The sequence below is a fragment of the Otolemur garnettii genome, unplaced genomic scaffold (genome assembly GCF_000181295.1).
Source record: "Otolemur garnettii isolate 467f Iridium unplaced genomic scaffold, OtoGar3 scaffold00079, whole genome shotgun sequence".
In the NCBI taxonomy this organism is placed as follows: domain Eukaryota; kingdom Metazoa; phylum Chordata; class Mammalia; order Primates; family Galagidae; genus Otolemur; species Otolemur garnettii.
The window spans coordinates 8,630,687-8,640,555 of NW_003852474.1; positions in this window are offsets into that span (position 1 = coordinate 8,630,687).

Below are 9,869 nucleotides of genomic sequence, written 5' to 3' on the forward strand. Positions count from 1 at the left end.
CTTTTTGGAACTTTGATAACTGCCATGATTATTAAGGCCTTGGAAGACCTAAAATGTGTTTTTCACAATATTTATATATGTCCTCTGAACAAAATGCATAATCATGTTGCCAAGAATGTTACTTAAAATAGGAAAGAAAGGACATTTTGTTCTTTTTTCCCCCCCCTCAGGCATCACTTAAATACCATCTGCAAATTATAAGTGCTCAGTTTGAGCTTTTATGACAGAGTTGGACCCGGAGAATGAAAAACAGGTGCTAGCACTGACACAGGGACATGCCAGGCTGGGAACCTTGTTTTCAGAATGTCAAAAAGTGTGGGTGTTCATTGGTACATTGTGAAATAGACATTGTCCGATCTTTATTTCTGCTACTTTGAGGGAAAAAACTACCATGACCTCTTATAATAGTTATTTTTATGTGTCAACTTGACTGGGCCACAGGATGCCCAGATAGCCAGTTAAACATTATTTCTGGATGGGTCTGTGAGAATGTTTCCGGAAGATATCAGCATTTGGAGAAGCTTGCCCTCAGCAATCTATTGAGGACCTGAATAGAAGAAAAAAATATGGAGGAAGAGGGCCCTTTCCCTTACTCTTCCTGACTGCTTGAGCTAGGATACCCATCTCCTCTTGTCCTCAATGTGCTCCTTGGCCTTAAGACTCAGCCTGGACTCCATCCCAATGGCACTCCAGCCCACAGGCCTCTGAACTATACTATCAGCCTTCCAAGGCTCCAGCTTGGACAGTAGATCATGGTACTTAACTTCCATGATTGTGTGAATTGATGCCTTATAGTAAATCTCATTTATACCCATGCATTGCTTAACATCTTGAGAAATGCATCACTAGGCCATTTTGCCCTTGTACAAACATCATAGAGTGGCACTTGCACAAACCTAGATGCTACCTACTACACACCTAGGCTGTGTGGTACAGCTGATGGCTCCCAGGCTACACACCTATATGGCATGTCACTGTACTGAATACTGTAGGCAACTGTGACACATGGTAGGGTTTATTTGTGTATCTAATATAGAAAAGGTAGAGTAAAAATACAGCTTTATGATCTTATGGGACCACTGTTGTATGCATGGGTTTTTAAGGGTTAAAATTCAGTACACAACTCCGTGTGTGTGTGTGTGTGTGTGTGTGTGTACATCCTATTGGTTCTGTTTCTCTGAGAACCTGGACTAATACATCACCTGACTGTGATTTCTTTTCTTTCTTTCCTTCTTTTTTTTTTTTTTTTTGAGACAAAGTCTCACTTCGTCACCCTTGGTAGAGTGTTGTGGCTTCATAGCTCACAGCAACCTCCAATTGTTCGGCTCAAGTGATTTTCTTGCCTCAGCCTTCTGAGTAGCTGGGACTAAAGGTGCCTGCCACAGTGCCTGTCTGTTTGTTTTATTAGAGACGGGGTGTTGCTCTAGCTCAGGCTGGTCTTGAACTCATGAGCTCAGTAGATCCACCCACCTCAGCTTCCCAGAGTGCTGGGATTACAGGCATGAGCCACCGCACCTGGCCCTGACTACGATTTCTAATGTTGCCTTTCAAGGACAATAACTATCCTGTCTATCCTCACACATTTTGTTATGGAATAACACTGTGAGTTGTCTAGACAGAATTTACCAGCTATAATTTCTCCCTGCTTCAGAAACTGGTTGGTGAACTACAATCAGCAAGCAAGTATGTCCATTGAGAGGTGAAGTCTCTCTCTGTCTGGACACAGGAGTGGGACTGCGGGTGCAGGACAGTGTCCAGGGGGAATGTTATGATGGCATCTCCTTTAAAAACATAGGGAGGAACAGTCCATGTGTTCCATTTAATTGACTTGGGAATTGCCTTTGTGGTTCTCAGCCAGCTCTGACAAAGGTGGGAACTCACCCTTGCCTATCTCAGGGTTGGCCTTTAGCCCAGGAGGAAGAAGACTGTGAGGTAAGGAGGGGATCAGGAACCCCCCAACACATACACACTCACACAGGCACAGCTGTAGGGCTGGTCCAACAGCTGCCCCACGGGAAGGCAAGTCACTGATGGCTTTCTCAGTTCCCGGAGAGCAGCAGGCAGGGCACTGCCCAGTGTGGCATAGGGTGTGACAGGGGGACAGGCCAGATACCTGGAGCTCTCTCAGCCTCCCCTGACCCTTCGTAGCCCCAGGATACTCTGTAGGCACCTTGATATTGAGCAAAGAATGTGTGGTTGATTCCTGCTTGATTTGAATAGTTAATGCTCAATTCCGGGAATCTGATGACATCTGTTCTCCTTGACAGCACAGCCTCAGATGGGAAATCTGGAGTGGAGGGAAGGGACGTTTTTCTCTGTGACCACCATCATAACTCCACTGAGGGATCCTGAAGTGGCTCAAGGAAGCCTCACACCAACTGCAAACTCCTAAATTCTCCTCCTCACTTTTTCCCCAAAGCAGTTCACAATCCAAGAGCCACTGGCACAGAAGAGGCCGAGTAGCACCAACCTGTGTGCCAGAAATGAGCAGACGGTATAGAAATAATGGTCAGTTAGAGCTCAGTGAGGGAGAGGTGGCAGCTGTGTATTACTCAAGGCTGGTCTGGGCAAAGTTTCACAGAGTGGTCAGGTTTTCAAGACCTGTTTGAAACGTGACCAGAAAAGGTGAAGCCAACACTGAAGGAAGAAATTGGCACATGTTCTTGGCACCCTCTGAAAGTCCTCATGCCTCCCTGGGAACACAGTGCACACCTTCAGGGGAGACTGGCAAGGACTTGGTGACCAGGTGCTTCCAGCACCAGCAATGGTTGGATTTCCATTCTCTGGAGCTGTTCTCAGACCTCAGGAAGCGAGTGTCCTTTATTCAACACCCACCACTAAACAGGCACTGGGTACGCACTGGGGAAGCCCAGTGGAGAGAAACGAGGAGGTCCCTGCCCCCAGCTGGCTCTCGGCTTTCTGGGCAGAGGAGATGGACAGTCCTGTGGCAGAGCAGAGTGGCCTTCCCATGTGGTGGCATAGGGAACAACTGCCGTGAGAGATAGCAGAGGACTGCGCTATACCCCTCAAATTCATAAGTGGAAACCTAGCCCCTGAAGAGATGGCATGAGGAGATGGGGCCTTGGGGAGGTTTTAGGTCATGAGGATGGAGCCCTTGGGAATCGGATCAATGCCTGTATAAGAAGAGGCCCCAGAGAGCTGTCTCCCTCCTTCTACCCTATGAGGACACTGCTAGAAGGCACCACCTATGAACCAGAAAGTGGGCCCTCACCAGACATCAAATCTGCTGACACCTTAACCTTGGACTTCCCAGCCTCCAGGAACGTAAGAAATAAATTTCTATTGTTTCTAAGCCACCCAGTGTGGCTGTTTTGGCACAACAGTAAGAACCAACTCAGATAGAGAGGCCTTCACTGTCTTGCCAGAGGTGGAGAAAGGGCAGGGGGGTGGGAGGGTGGAGGGAGTGAAGCTGGGAGCCAGAGTGAGCTGGGGGGTGGGGCACTGTGGAAGACAATGTTTAGGAGTTTAGAATTTATTCAAAAACCTATGAGAAATCACTGGAAAATTTTTGTTTTAATCTATGTGCTTTTACTGTCACCTACATGCTACCAACTCAACTGTACTTCTCCTTCCCAGACCTCTGCTCTGAACACTGAAGGAGCTCAGGAAATTTCACCCCCAAATATGACCCCATGGTATAAAGATTGTTTTGAATTAAAGCCCATTCCAGATCAAAAAGCACGGGAAGGGGCTCTCCTTCTACCTGCATAAACTAGATGGCCCTAGCAAAAGCTCAAAGGGGGAGTTGACTTCCATTCCTCTCCCCTGTTATCTCAATATGTTGCAAGAAAGGTGATCAAGGATGCAACCAGATCGGGTTGAAATTATTGAAATGTAATCTCTGTCTTTCAGGTTAATTTAATTTGCAAAGAGAATCATGTACAAGTCAATCTGCCTTCCCCATCCATTTGTCCTCCCCAGCACGGTTTGTTGCCTCTAGACAGAGTTACCTGTACACCTCATTTCCCCTCCCCTATAAAAGGCACGTAGAAAAACATCTGAGCTTCACTGGAATGTTGAGTAATCACTCTGTGATCTTCCCCATACACATGGTAAATGAAACATCCTCTTAATAATCTGCCTTAATTGTGGATTAAGAGAGATCTTTCAGTAAACTTTGGCGGACGGGGCAAGTTCCCCCTGCCCCTATAATATCATCTTCCTCCCTCCATTTCCAGAAGTTCAGAAGACACCAAGAGGTCTAGACATCTCCCCTGCACATAGTCCTGCCCTTCCTATGATAGTCCCTGTAATAGTGCGATATCATAAGAAATACAAAGTTCTAAAAAAAAGAAATGCAAAGTTCTTCTCTGACCTTGGTCCCTGGCATAAGATCTCTTCAAATGTCCTGAGTGATACAGGTGTTATTTAAAATGAGCCCCTTTCCACCATATCTGAATTTAAGGCAAGCCCCTTGACAGTCTTGGGATGGAGCAGGTTGCCAGAGGACCCCACCACGTGATTACAGGTTGGGACTTTCAGCTCCACCTTCCAAGGAGGTTGAGAAGGACTGGAGCTTGAATTAAACACCTATAGCCAATGATTGAATTTGTCATGTCTACGTGATGTAACCTCCACAAGAACCCTAAATGACAGGGTTGGAGAGCTTCTGGGTTGGTAAACACAATGGAAGTATTTGTGGGGGGCGGGAGGCAGCATGTCCAGAGGGGCCAGGGAAGTGCCATCCCCCCATTCCTGCCTCTGCAACCCTTGCATCTGGCTGTTCCTGAGTTATATCCTTTGTAAGAAATAGTAAATGTTAAGTAAAGTGTTCCCCTGAGCTCTGTGAGCAGGTCTAGCAAATTACCAAACCTGAGGTGGGTGTTGTAGGAAGCACCAGTTTATAGCCTGGTGGTCAGAAGTAAGACTTGTGCCTGGCCTCAGCAGTGGGGCTGGTCTATTTTGATAGCGTCAAAATTGAATTGAAGCATAGGATACCGAGTTGGTGAATTGGTGGTGTGAGATACTAACCCACACATTTAACGTCATAAGTGTTGTGAGTAGAAATGGTTCAAAGTCCCTAACAGTTTGTCTCCACCTCGATGCCTCCACCAGACATCCAGGAACCATCCCCCACCCCCCACAGTGTGTGCCCGAGTCTGTGATGCCTCCCCCCAGTGCCAGTGCCTTCCATGGTGTCCATCCTCTTTCTCACCACTGCAGTCTAAGCCTGGTCTCACTGGGCCGCTTCAGTAGCCTTCCTGAAGCTTGTATGCACATTTAAAACTTGCATTTAGCAAGATGGGTTTCTGGCTAAATGTGGAGGATGGACTGGGGGCCAGTGAGAATGGGGACAAGGATCACTGAAGTGACCCATTCCTTCCCCAGCTCATGAATGCCACAGTCCCTGTGCATAGAAGCCTGAGGGGACTGAGCTGGAGGCAGAGAGCAGAGGGTCATCTGCAGAGAGAAGGAAAGGGGGCTGGGAGAGGGAGTGCAAAGGCAGAAGGGGCTGAGATGAGCCCAGGAGAGGCACTGAGGAAGGGGAGGGAGCAGGAGAACCCAGCAGGGGAGGAGGAGCAAGTCTGGGCTCTGTGGGCTGCGGAGGCCAAGGAGCAGATGGTCACAGAGTCTAACACCCGTGGGCCTCCAGGAAGGTAAGTGGGTGGTCAGCAACGGGGAGGGAGGTTTCCTCTGTGTGTGGGGCAGAAGCCAGAGTGTGCTGGTCAGAGAACTACACGGGAGGTGAAGTGGACAGTGAGGATGGCACAGGAAGGTGAGCCATTGTTCAACTTGCAGGAATTTCCAAGCGCAGTGTCAAACATGGCCAATATTAAAAATTAAATCGTGGAAACTTACAATTAAATACATTATATTATAAGCAAAGCAATAAATACTGAAAACTTATTCCTTCCTATTTTGCTACAGTTATTCTCTTGAGATTATTTCTATCCTCTGTGGGTAACGAAGCACTTCTGCCCAGCATGGAGGCTCCGACCTGTAATCCAAGCACTCTGGGAGGCCAAAGCAGGAGGGCCACTTGAGCTCAGGAGTTTGGGACCAGCCTGAGAAAGAGGGAAACCCTGTCTCTATTAAAAATAGAAAAATTAGCCTGGTGTTGTGGTGGGCACCTGTAGTCCCAGCTACTCCAGAGGCTAAAGCAGGAGAATCACTTGAGCTCAGGAGTAGAGGTTGCTGTGAGCTAGGCTGATGCCACAGCACTGTAGCCTGGGCAACAGAGTGAGACTCTGGACAGAGGGGGGAGGGGAGGGGGGAGAGAGAGAGAGAAAGAGAGAGAGAGAGAGAAAGAGGGGCACTTCTGAGCCTTCCAACTCTGCATTTACTGATGTATCATTAGTGGCTTGAAACTGGCTAGTGGCCTTATTTCCGCCATGAAAATTAGCAAACTCCACAAATCAGAGCTTCTGATTCCCAAGTAGCTAGTCGTTAAATCTTTACCAGCACACGACTGGAGGAGGGAGCTCAGAGCCCTCATAGAGAGAGTTACGTCATTTCAGCAGACAGAGGAGAGAAAGGCAGCCCCAAACATAAATAGGTTGTGAGCCTCATGGCAGGGAAGTGAGGAAGTTTGTTCTGATGACTTCCATTTCTCTCTGTTACATAGGGGTGAGGTCAGCGGCTCTGCATGCCGGAGCCAGAGAAGAAAGCAGCAGAGAGCCGCAGGTCCAAACCAGGAAGGCCGCCAGAAGATCAGACTTCTAGACAGAACAGGGCCATCAGGGCACCCAAGCCCCTCAGGAGGTGTGAAACAGGAAGAGTGGGAGAAAATTAGCACACAGACTGCACTGAGGAGCGGAGAGCAGGGTCTGAATGTAAGATTTCAGAGCTCATTTTGCAAGAGTTTGAGAACTGCTGTGCAGTGCTGACCTGAAGCCACAACAGGACAGACACTGTCCTCCTCTCTTTGCACTCTGACAAAGGAGGAAGCAGTAAGTGAAGAGACCTGACAATAACCAAATTATGGCGAACACCATGAAGGAAATAAATAACAGGACACTATGAGACCAAGTTAAGGATAGGTGGTCATAAGGGTGGTGGCTGTAAACAGAACTGACGGTTGGAAAAGAAAGTTGTTAAAATAGTTTATTTGTTTGTTTAAATTTGAATAAGAGTATAATCAAAAGTAAGTCTCCCATCCCTGACTCAGGCCTCTGCATTTCTCTCCCCAGAAGCAGCCATGGTCTCCCTGGCTCTTCAAACGGCTTTTTCCTAGAACATCATTTCCAGAATTATTCAAGGAACAAGCCGTTTGAAGAGCCGGGGAGAGCAAAGGCCTTGAGGTGGAAAGAACCTATTGTAGCCTAATCTATAGGGGTGCTCCTCAAACTTTCACCTGGAAATCTTGTTGAAACCCTGATTCTGATTCAGCATGTCTAGGGTGGGGCTTGAGATTTCTAAAAAGTTCCAGGTACTGCTGAGACTACCTGGGTCACACTCCAAGTAGTAAGTAACATCCTAGGGGACCATTAGGGACCAGTCTAACCAGAATCCATAAGAGAATGGGTCTAGGCAGGGCTGGTGAGGCAGGTGGGGCATCCTCACTCAGCATCTTTGGGTAAAATAAGAAGCCTGGATGCTTTTCTAAGTGTGGCAGGGACCCCCTGAGACTTTTGTGTAGCAGCCCGTATAGCCTATGACTAAGAGGAGTGAGAGTTATAAGAAATACCTGTAATGGAACACCTTGGTGAACAGGGCACAGAGAGAGATTTGGTTCTAACAAGCATGAGGGAGCTCGCGAGATGAGAGCATTGGTGAATTGGCAGTCTCTACACCTGTGGTGTTGAGAAGCACGAGCTCAGCCTTATATTAGGCTGGAGAAGGCAGTCAAGAGCATGTGCATTCTATCATGGACACGCTTACTCTGACTCTGTCTCCTCTCCTGCCTGCAGAACGCCAGCAGGGCGTCTTTCTGCTGAAGATTACCAAGCTCTGCTAAAGACTAAGATCCATCTGTTCTAAGAAGACTTTTACTCTCTCTAAGATACTCTCTCTCTCCAGCTAAAGTATATAGCCCTCAAGCACCTACCAGAAACTGTTCCTGAGCAAGGTAGCTTAGTGGTCTGCATCCAGAACCTACCTAAGCTGGGCCTGAGACCTGGCCAGTCCTGGGCCCTGACACTTTTGCAGACTAGAGGTGGGAGTGACATTACATGATCTATTTTTTCTTTCTTTCTTTTTTATTTTTTTCCAAAACAGGGGTCTCACTTTGTTGCCCAGGCTAGAGTGCAGTGGTGTCATTGTAGCTCACAGCAACCTCAAACTCCTAGGTTCAAGGGATCCCTCTGCCTCAGCCTCCCAAGTAGCTGAGATCAAAGGCACATGCCACCACACCTGGCTAATTGTTCTACTTTTTTTTGCAGAGACAGGGATCACACTCTTGCTCAGGCTGGTCTTAAACTCCTGACCTCAAGCAATGCTCCCTCCTTGGTCTCCCCAAATGCTAAGATTACAGGTGTGAACCACCATGCTCAGCTTACATTTTCTTTCTAAGCCACTCTAGCTTCTGGTTGGGTATGTCCAGTGCCAGTGGGGAGACCCACTGGGAGGCTACTGCACAAATCTTAGCCATAGGTGATAACAACTGGACGAGAGTGTGATTAGGGAATGGGCAGATCCCAGGAACTGGCGGGTGGACTGGCTATGGGAGTGAGGGAAGGGAGGTGTTACGCTTGCCCGTTGGGGTTTTGTCTTGAGCAAGTGAATGGCTTCTGTGATTCACTGTGATGGAAGCAGCAAGGGGGCTGCTCAGACTGTGAGAAGGCTGAATGTCATCAAGTGGAGGTGTCACAGAGAGAGTGGGATATATGAGGCTGGAGCCAGACGAGGGTCTTGGCATGGGGTATCAGTTGAGAGCTATCAGTATGGGCATGCTTGAAGGCTATGGCAATGGGGTATAGACAGAAGAAGAGAAGATGGAGAATGAAGCCTGGAGGGTGACACATTTAGGGACGGGGTAGAAAAAACAAGAGCAGCCCAGGGGCCGGGGGAGGGGGAGAGGCAGGGACTGTGGGGATGTATCCTCTACCATTAAGGAGTCTTGGAAGGACTAAGAACTCAAAGGATTTGCATTTTACCTTTTCTCTCTGGTATTCATGGAACTACTTTAAAAGGGAAGGGAAGAGGAAGAGGGTGAGTAGGTGGAGCACATCTCTCAGGTTTGGTGAGACTACCATTGTCAATGCTCAATAAAGCAACAACGTCTGCTGGAAGAACAAAGGGAAGAGCTGCTGGCCCCAACACCAGTGATGGACAAAAGGGGAGGCGGAGGCCAGCCTCTTCCCCTTTGCGTGCTGTGTGCATGCTTCATGTTAATCTATTACTCTAATCATTTATTCATTGTGTACCAAGTGATCAATTTCTTATAATTTGTTTATTACTATTTTTACTTTTATTATCACATCAGACTTTCACACATGGGGGCCTGTGGGGGACATCTTTGTTTATTACTTGATAACTTAAAATGAATATTTTATACAGGAACATTTTAAACAGAGGCAGAGAACTCTTAACCCAGTTTTATCTTGTGCTACAATTTTATTATCGCTAATTCTCAGGCCTCTAAGCAGTGTGCAAATAATCCTTGAGGAATGGGTGTTATCAATTATTAATAACTGTTAAATTAGCATGGAGTTTGATTCTCCCCTAAGTACGTTTCATAACTGCAGAGCAGGGAAAGAATCTCTGCTCCCTTCTGAGTCTCCTGCTAAGACAAAGCTCAACCCAAGCTGGGCTTCTGGGTGTCCTGGAGTGGGCCAGTTCTGTACCCATGGTCACTGCCTCCACCCTGCAGGGCATCCTAGGATGGGGCATCCCAGACTTAGGACATCTTCCTGGATGGGAGGGCAAACCCATCTCGCAGGGAATTTCTGCAAGGAGACACATGAACC